This window comes from Camellia sinensis, chromosome 10 (assembly GCF_055761805.1).
Source record: "Camellia sinensis isolate YWXY chromosome 10, ASM5576180v1, whole genome shotgun sequence".
Lineage (NCBI taxonomy): Eukaryota > Viridiplantae > Streptophyta > Magnoliopsida > Ericales > Theaceae > Camellia > Camellia sinensis.
This window is the reverse complement of record NC_138970.1, coordinates 10,163,088-10,173,421: the sequence shown is the minus strand read 5'-3', so window position 1 is coordinate 10,173,421 and position 10,334 is coordinate 10,163,088. Positions and strand designations below refer to the sequence as shown.

Genomic DNA, 10,334 nt, shown 5'->3' with positions numbered 1-10,334 from the left:
GGATGGGTCAATACCAGGTATCTCGTCATATGTCCAAGCAAAGACATCACTGTACCGCTTCAGTAGTGTTATCAATTTCTCCTTAGCTGCTGGAGCCATTGTATCGTTGATAAACATGGGCTTGCTCTGCCCGGGTAAGTCGCTGAGGTTAACCACAGCAAGTACTTCCTGTTGTAGTTTGGGTCTATCTTGCATGCATTCAGGGACGGGCTCAAGTGTCTCCACCAACCCTTCTTGGGACTCATTAGCATCACGTTTATTTGCCTCAGGGCCATCCTCCCATGGTAAGAAGTCGGGCCCCCAAGACCGTCATAGGTAGTAAACTATCTTGCCGCCCTTGTGCACCTTAACAATCTTGGGCGGAGGACTTGCGGACTTGCTGCTCTTCTTCTGCCCACTGCTTTCTGGAGCAGCCTCTGCATTTTGAATGTCTTCCCACTTTGGAAATTTTACACCTACAACCTTACCAGTTCTTGGCGTTTTATCCGTTGACAGCTTAGTAAAGAAGACTACATCAAAATAGTGTGCCTCTTCTACTCCAAATGGCTTTTTAGACGCATTTATGGTCACTATGCGCTTCCCCAACTTTGCCTTTACGCATTGGTGATAACCCGATGGGATAGCCCTATATCAGTGCATCTAAGCCCTGCCAAGTATCATGTGGTAATTTGTATCTGCTTCAATCACATGGAACTTAGTAGCAGAGTGGATATCGCCAACTGCTAAGTCCACTACAACATAGCCCTTAGTAACCATTTTCTCACCGCCAAAACCCGTCACCGTAACGGGTTGGCGAACCATCCTAGACACTAGGATGCAAGCCTTCACAAAGGTGTCGGTAGTGATGATGTTTATGGATACTCCGCCATTAAGGAAAGCACGCTTGAGCTCCACGTCATTGATGTAAGCTATAACCAAACGAGGACGGTTATGAGGAAATGGGTATGCTCTGTCTGCTTCTGAAAAAGTAATGGCTCCATAATCTTCCTGGAAGTCCCGAGGCATATACTCCTTAGCCTCAGCAACTTCAGTATGGTGCACTTTAGAGATGTTGATGAGGGCCTTTTTTGCTTCCAACCTGGCTGCTTAGCTCAGCCCCAACTGGTCAAAGAAGGTTCGAAACTTGATAGAATTTTGCAAGGCTTGAACATGAGTATCCTCTGCGAGTTTTGCCTCTGCAGGTACTATTTCGGGGAGCTAGCCAGTTGTAATTTCTTCTAACTCATCATAGTAGGATGCCATGTGCACTTGATCGCATACAGGCCGAAGATAGCCAATCATATGTACATTCTTCCCCTTCTCCTTGTGGTTAGGATAAGGGTCCTTCCTTACATCACGATCACTGGCATCTTTGAACTTCATCTCATTCACGTCAACTTTCTTCTTGAAGATACTTTTCAAAGTCCAACTGTTCCTTGTAGGGTGTCTGGTGGCTCTGTGATAGATACAACAATCTGGGATTTCTTTGTCCTTCTTGGTTGTAAGGACATCAACCAGAGGCAAACTAAGTTCACCATCAGCTACCCATTCTTTAACCAAGGCCTTAACATTCTCAAGGCTGCATGGAAATTTATTTATGTCCTCATAACTCTTCCTCTTCCGAGAGGATGACGCCTCCCCTTATAAGCAGCTCCTTCCTGCAGAGGTTATTGCAGCAACTCTGCTACTACGGGAGTAGCAGTGACTGTTACGAGATCTATGCAGAGGGCCAGTGATACTGAGGCTCCTAGCTACCTCAGCCAAGGCTGAAAAGGTAGGTAGATTATGGTTCACCAAGAAAATTTTATAGTCGCGTATGGCACCCTCCAGACATATGTTGACTAAGTGGGCCTCATTCACTGGCTCATGACAGTCAATAGCCTTATCTTGGAATCGCTTTACATAGTCTAGTATATCCTCACCTTCTTTTTGGACATCTCGCCTGATCGTGAGGGTTGTAACTTTCTCTTGAACTTGAAAGAACTTCGTATGGAACTTGTTCACCATCTCCTTCCAACTCTTCATCGAGTTAGGGGCCAAGTTAACATACCAGTTATAAGCTCTTTCGGTAAGTGATTTGGAGAACTCCCAAAGGCGCAGAGAATGGTCACTACCATGGACACCAAGTGTTTTGATGAACCTCACCACATGTTCTCTAGCATTGCCTTGCATCCCATCAAACTTGACAAATTTGGGTACTGTATACCCAGTTGTGTATGGCATAACCAATATCTCCTGAGAGTATGAAGGCTTCACATCTGGGTCGGGGAGAGATTGTAGTTGCTTCTTGCTGCACTCTTGCTCAAGCATCGCTTATACATCGACTTGCGTAACAAAGTGAGTGGGCGAGAATGGTCCAGTCTGCTCCTGGGTAGCCGAACCAACAGCCGTACCGTTCACCTGGGGTACCATCGGAGGCACCTGGATCAGTGCTTGATTCCTAGGGAACAGGTTGGGCACTAGGTTTAGGACTGTTATAAGCGGAGGTGCCTATACTGGAGCTGGTCTGGACGCCATCAGTGAGAGTTTGCAAAGCTGCCAGGATCTCCCTCTGCATATCCTAGAGTGACTGGACTGCCTCAACCACAACATGGTGGTCACGATTCTCTGCATGTGCTATTCCGCCATTGGAAGAGCCTTGTTGCCGTGGGGGTTGCTGAATTTCATCCTCTGCCATTTTTTCCAGTTAAATGTGTAAACCACTGCAGGTATGAACCAGTAACAAAGCAACGTCCCCAGCAGAGTCACCAGAAATGTAGGGGGATTCAAGGTTAGAAACGTGATTAGAGAGGCAAAACTATGCTACTGGTCCAACAATGGTGGAATGGCTGAAGAATGAGCAGCATCAACTCTTTGGGTGTTGGAGAGTGTGTAGCTAGATAAGGGTGAAGCAGGTAGCTTAAGAAGAAAAGTATGGCAGTGCACAAATGGGAAGTATCTCCCCCAAATCTCCAAAATTTCTCCTCTTGAACCTTGGGAAATGGGTCATATTTATAGGTTTTTCCTTGGTACCAAGAGGACATCAAGTGGCCAAATAAATAGAGGACATGTGTCCCAGAGGACCACATGGAATATTCTTCCTTGAGCCACCAGACTGAAGGTACCACGTGTCCCTCTGCATGTACTATCTGTTTGCCTCCGCAACTACCTTTTTTGAGCCTCAGCAAGTGTAGTTGCGACGGGAGTGTTTGGTGCTACAACTACCTTTTGAGCCTTAGCAAGTGCAGTTGCGGCGGAAATGTTTGTTGCTGCACTTGCCTTCTCAACTCAAACCTCAGCAAGTGCACTTGCAATGGTAAACCTTACTACTGCACTTCCCTTCTCAGTTCTAGTTTGCCAGTGCATGCATTCTCAAGACTCTATTAGTCTACTATCGACTATGTTCGTGCTGACCTTAGCGAAGCCTCCATCCTTAGCCACCTAACCACAAACTCCCCAGCTTTCCAGGACGAATGCCATAACCGAGCCTGCTATCAGCCATGTTGTGCCTTAGTACCAAGCCCAAAGGGGCTTCGTTACTCCTCCCTGTGAGACTAAGGCATGTTTGTGACCTGGGTAAATGGAAAGGGAGTCCTTTGTGCTCAGGCTGCCTTGCTTCCATCTTCTCGAGGTTGTCGCAGTAAACTGGTATCTCTGGGCCTGCTATCAGCTCCAACCAATAAGTCTTGGGGCCAGCTATCCGTGCCAAGGTAATGAACTTTGGGGCCTGATATCAGCGCCAAGCATTAGCCTCTACTTGCAAAAGAGAAGTTTTTCCCAAAGGCTGCTATCACCTTGGCGGGATGTTCCCTCCGCAAGTTGGTTGCGGCGGCTGTAGTTGCTATGGCAGTCATTTCCTGTGGCACCGAAAAGTGCCTCTGCAACTTAGGCGTTGCAAGTAATACCTCTGCTTCTTAGTTGTTAGTAATACCTTTGCAACTTAGTTGCTTCAGTTCTCTCATTCTCTCAATAACTCTAGATGGCGGCGGAACCGACAATACTTGGAATGGCGGCGCTGAGACAAAGTACCTCCGTAACCTAGTCGTCGCAAGTGTCGCCTCTGCAACTTAGTTGCTTCAGCTTTCTCTTTCCCTTAGCAACTTCAGGTGGCGACTAAACCGACATTATTGGGGAATGGCGGCGCTGAGGCAAAGTGCCTCAGCAACTTGACCGCCGCAAGTGTTCCCTTTGCAACTTTGACTTTGGCATTTTCCTTCGTAAAGTCCGATTGGACCCTTGGCAGGTCGGACCTACTTCGGCCCACTGTTGACCCACTTCCCTTGGGCTTTAGCCCATGCTCTCTTTTCATTCATAGTCGTCTTAGAAGGGCGACCTTAGCACTTAAGCTCATACTTAATTTGGGTTTTAATTTCTAACCCTTTACAACTAGTTATAATAATCCAACACTACAAACTTATTAACATCAAAGCGTGTAGTCAATATATATATATATATACATATACTTGAAAGTAGAAAACAACATCAAATATCCTTATATAGACTTCCAATATAAAAAATATATTTATAAACACCCCATAAGTTGTACCAAAGGAGCTTATATTGTCCAAAAACTTTGTATAATAGTTTAGGTTCGAGTCAATGACCAGTTATAATAATCTAACACTACTAATTTATTAATATCGTAATGCGTAGCATAAAAAAAATTGAAAACAGAAACAATATCAAATATATCCTTATATGGACTTGCAATTTAAAAAAAAAAAAAAAAAAACCCATAAGTTGTACCAAAGGGAGTTAGTGTCGAAAAACTTTGCATAAAAGAGGATTGAGCACCTTGCTCACGAAGAGCTATATCAAGCAACTAAGAGAGGATTGAGCACAGCACCAATGAACAAAACAACCCCTTTGAATCTTGGGATCCATAATTTAGAAACATCCTCTTTCCTCAACCCAAATTCTTGATTCATGAATCCAGGGTTGGATACTTGAGCTTCTTGACTAGTTTTGGCAAGCCATCTGTTTCATTTGGAAGAAAAAAGTACATAGAGAAGTTACTACCTTGGTATGGAGTACTGAGGATTTTATATCCACCGAATAATCCGTAAAGATGACGACTGCCTCTTTTGCTTGTCATGAAAGGAACTTGAACGATCTCTCCATCGAGAAGATGAAAATTCATGTTTCTTGTACGTGTTTTATCGAATTTTTGATTCCATTGCCCTTTGCAGTATAATGCATTTGCAAAGAGGAGTGCAGTGTTACCATATAAAGATCCAGGACGAAGGAAATTCTTGATGAGTCCCTTGGTTTCATTTTTGACACATGAATTTACTTCATCTATCACTTGATCAGCCTTGAAGGACAACAACATAAGATGATGATATAGAATGAGTAGCAGAAATGTTTCGTTTTATTTTGTTTTAAATTTTTTTATTTATAAGCTTGGAATCCCTAAAATTTGGTAATCTAAATGAAAGATACCTTTTAGATCGATGTTCTTGGTGGTGGCAATAATGTTAGAAATACTAGATGGTTGTTTGGGATATGCTATATAAGTGTACTTTTGACTTTTTAATTAAAAAAGTAAGGAAAAAAACATGTATATTTGGGATAATTTTTTGAATTTTTATGAAAAAATGCGTAATAAAATATTATAGTATAATCAAAATGACCATTTCACCATTTTGACTTTTAACTTTTTGATTTTTTGGATAGTTGAATTCAAAGAGCAAAATAATAATTTTGCCCTAGTGGCTTCTCCCAATGCTACCCTTGAGTAGTATAGAATTTTAGCTTTTTTAGTAATTTTTTGACTTTTTATTTTTATTAATTAATCCCAAACAATCCCTAATTAGTGTAGTCGGTACACTAGTTAATGTTTCTTGCATTACTGTAGTGATGATGCATGGTAGACTTTGGGGGTTTTTTTTTTTTTTAGGTCCTCAGATTAATAATTTTGGCATTTATAAATTTTTTTTATTTTAGCAATAACTTTATTTTGGAACGTCCTGTTTTAGAGTCATCATTTTGGCATGTTTCTAATATTTTATAGTATCTAAATTTGGGCATAATTAAAATCAACAATACTAAATATTCTGTACAATATGTGGCACACTAAATTTTATTCAACTCATATATTGCCAAATTTTATAATTTCCTAATTGATTTATGCCTAGCTAAATTGTTTCCTTGTATGATTAGGATTTCTTATTTAATCAGAGTTTTTTCCCTTTGTGGATACAAAGGATTTTTTTTTTTTTTTTTTGGGGGGGGGGCGGGGAGGGATATATTCAATGTTTTTGATATACTACATCAATTAATTTCTTACTTAATGCACAATATATAGGGTTAAAACTTATTCGAGATCGAATTATTATATAAATAAATCAAGTGTGAACAAAATTTTAAGTTTGTGGCTTAACAAGTTTATAAACACTATAAAAAAATCGAGTTATTTAAACTCAACTCAAATTCGACTTATTAAAGCCTTATTTGGGATAAATTAAAAAAAATCGAAAAGTCAAAAAATTACTAAAAAATTAAAAAGTCTATACTATTTAAGGATAGCTTATGGGGGAAGTTACTATGCCAAAATTATTATTTTACCCTTTGAATTCAACTACTTAAAAAGTCAAAAAGTCAAAAGAGTAAAATTGTCATTTTAATTTTACTATAATATTTTTTTTACCAAAAAGTCAAAAAATCCCAAACAAAAACTAAAAATTCATTCAAAATCAACTTATCATATAAACAACTCAAACTTAAACATAATTTTAAATTAAATCAAACCTAAACAACTTACTACTAAACTCAACATGACATGACATGACTTGTTTTCAATCCTAACAATATATTAGCATCTTCTATGAGAGAAAGATTATAAAAATAAAAAATAAATAAAATAGAAAAGTACCTTGTTTGCAAAGTCAACCTCTTTGGCTTTACCATTATAAGAACCTTCCAAAATCCTTTTATAAGAGGGGTTCAAACTGAAACTTGATCAATTCACAAACTATTAGCAAACGATATAGATGGACTTGTAATTCTGTTATTCTTGTTGTTGTCCTTAAGATTGGACACCATCGATGTAAACTGCAAAGACATAAAATTCAGATCATCAATACTTTTTTATCCCAAATAAAAAAGAAGTTGTTCCAAAGGAGAGGACAAAAAATTTGAACCTTTTTTTTTATTTCTTTCAGTAGAACTTGGTTTTATTTTGTCGCTGCGGTTTTCACTATTAAAAAATGATAACAACTCTTTACACAATATAAGAGGTGGATTTCATTTATTTATAATCATAGAAATTAGGGCAACGAATAAGTAACATAAAATTACAAAAATATCTCCACCCCGGCCCGTGGACTCAAGACTCAATGTATAGTCCTTATCACAGTCCTCACATGACACACAACACAATATAGTTTTCCAAACAAAGTTACCTAAGATGGACTCACTATGTAGGCGTGTGTTTGGGTGGCCATTTTTTTTTTGTAAATTTTTTAAAAACTTCAAAAATCTTGGGTGTTAGGTTCTACTGGACTACATGTACTAGTAAAGTAAAAAATAAGGAAAAAAAAAAAAAAAAAAAAAAGCTGAAGAAAAAAAAAATTTGGGGATTTTTTCAATTTTTTTTTAAAAGCTTTTTAAATCATTCTACATTAAAGCTGAAAAGTAAAAAGTAAAAAAAAAAAAATTGATACAAATTTAAAACAAAAATGACTAAAGACAAAAAAACAAAATTTTTGAACAATATATATATTTTACTGATCCCAAACTCACCATGCTTCCTTGGATTTTCTTATAACCTACCTTATTGGATTAAAATAATTTTACAAATAAGTTAGTGTTTACAAAAATTAGTTCTTTTGACATAAAAGAGTTAATTTTTTATTTTTATTTTTTTAACGGAAACAAAAAGGGCTTAAAAAAACGGTTTATTAATTTAATTTTAAGTCATTACACAAATTAGGATAAGCACCTTGATTTCATGTATTTATACAGCAAACATGTGGCAGTGGTTTTTGTTTGATTGATTTTCAAGAATTGAGCACTTTGATTGGGCCCATGTAATAGGTCCCTAATTCTCGGAAAAGCTTGACATCTCATTCACATTTAAAAGGCATTGAGTCATGGGCTTAGGTGGAGTTGTGCATTATATAAATTGAAAAGGGCTAATTATTCGCATGTCCTCTTTAAAGATGTGTACTTATTTAATTTTACAATTTTTTGAGTAGATTCAAAAAGGTCTTGCGTGTTTTGCTTATTCACTTTATCTATGTTTTCTTTCTTCTTTTTTTCTCTTTCTCTTTCTCTTTTTTTTTCTAATATCTGAAGACCACACATTTCTTCTTCTCTTTCTCTTTCTAGTATATAGTTATATGCGACCACTATCGATTGAGATTCATCGACAAGCATCGATCATTGACTCATTGCTTCGCCTCGTCGACGGTGAAGGAGATGAGTTTCTGATGAAAAAGATCTGAGCAAATCTACATTAGATCATGCTAGATCTAAATAAAAAATAGTTGTTAGAGTACAATCTTCTCTTTATATTTGTCTCTCTCGTTCCCTCTGTCAATTTTTTCTATTTTTTCTTTACTACACATTTCTCTTTTCCCACTTTAATAGAGAAAATTTTCAACTTATAAACAAATTGTTTTAGAATTTTAGTTACAAGCGATGAAAATTGTAAAAAATTTTAGTTTTAATTTTTTTGGTATCGAAATGAATCATACTTTAAAACTGTAAAATTTTACAATTTCATAACATGATTTTATTATAAATTTTGCAGTTTCATAATATGTTTCTCAGTTTGATTGATAATCATAAATGCATAATAGGATCATACTTTGAAACTGTATAACAATTTTATTGTTTGAAAACTTACTTTTTAGTTTGATCAATATTGAAGATTTACTTAAACCTTACAAAAATTAAAAAATAACATTTGTTTTTCACATTGTTATTGTTTGTTGCTACGTTTTTTCCCCCCCTTTCAATTTATAAATATTTAGCACATTTTGTTATATTTTTTCGCTTTAATTTCTCTATTTATTTATTTTTTTTCTTTCCGGCAATATTCTGTACATTTTGGTGAGTCTCTGACGATATTCTTGAAATTCAAAACACTCTAGCAATACTCTGGCAATTTTCCAAAGTTTTCTTGAAGCCACTCGAAGAAAAACACGAAATTCGGCGATACTCTAGAGTGTCAACGCCATTAGAAGTCATTGGAATTTCCAGATATTCTTGAAGTCACTGAACACTTAGGCAATATTCTAGACATTTTTCGCTGGAGTGTTCTTGAAGTCACTAGAAGTCAATGAAAAACAAGCTTATTTAGACGGAAAATATTTTTCATTTTTTAAAAGACAAAAAATGTTTTATGAACTAAACTTTTACAAATGCCACTACATTGCCACCACCACCATCACCTCCACCACAGCACCACTACCACTACCATCATCACTATCGTTGCCACCATCACCTCTATCACTACTACCCACCACCACCATTACTGCCGCCGCCGCCGCCGCCGCCGCCGCCATCCCCAACACCTCCACTTCCACAACTACTACTACCGCCTCCTCTTTCACCCCGCCGCTATCACTACTACCACAACTAATGCAACTATTAATGCATTAGTTTCGAGAACGCAACCAAACATAGAAAAACGTTTTCTATGGAAAATATTTTCTAAATTTTTCTTTGTAGAAAATGTTTTTTATTGAAAAATATTTTTTACCAAAACAATCAAAGTGGTGATGATGCACTATGGATATAAAAATATTGATACACTAGAGATATCAAATATTCTACACAATATCTATCACAATATTTAAGCACTATTAAACTCAAATATCACAATATCCTATTTTATTTATTTTCTTGCCTAATTAGTTGCTTCCTTTTAAGATTAGGATTTCGTATATTACAAATGATCATATACCCATTAGGACAAGAGGACTTTTGAGATGGGGGATGTTGCTATGCTCAAAGCACAGTAACTCTTGCTAAGTAGTTTTACGGTGTCGTTTTGGGCTAACAAAGCTTTGATTTATTTCTTGGCTGTATTATAAAAATAAATAAATAAATAAATAAATTTTTCCTATGTTTTTTTTTAATTAGTATTTCTAAGAAATTCCTTTACATTTTCACTTTTATAAGCTACGCTTTTTTAATAAATATTATGTAAAATTTTGCCAAAGTTATGATAATTTATAATTTAGAAATAAAATTAGTATTTTGTGATAATGTTATATATTTTTTAATAATATTTTTTAACCATAAAATATGTATAATTACTATAAAATTACGTAAGATGCTTAGAATACACACCATTTGAAGAGTCTAGGATTCCTTTCTATAAAATTTCAATTTCTTATATAATTTTATTTAGTTGAATAAGAAAG

At 36.5% G+C, this 10,334-nt stretch overlaps 1 pseudogene; it reads right to left on the bottom strand.

Annotated features, from left to right (window-relative positions):
* Window positions 1–4,882: 4,882 nt before the first annotated feature.
* LOC145800136 (serpin-ZX pseudogene) lies at window positions 4,883–9,437 on the bottom strand (annotated as a pseudogene).
* Between the last annotated feature and the right edge of the window lie 897 nt (window positions 9,438–10,334).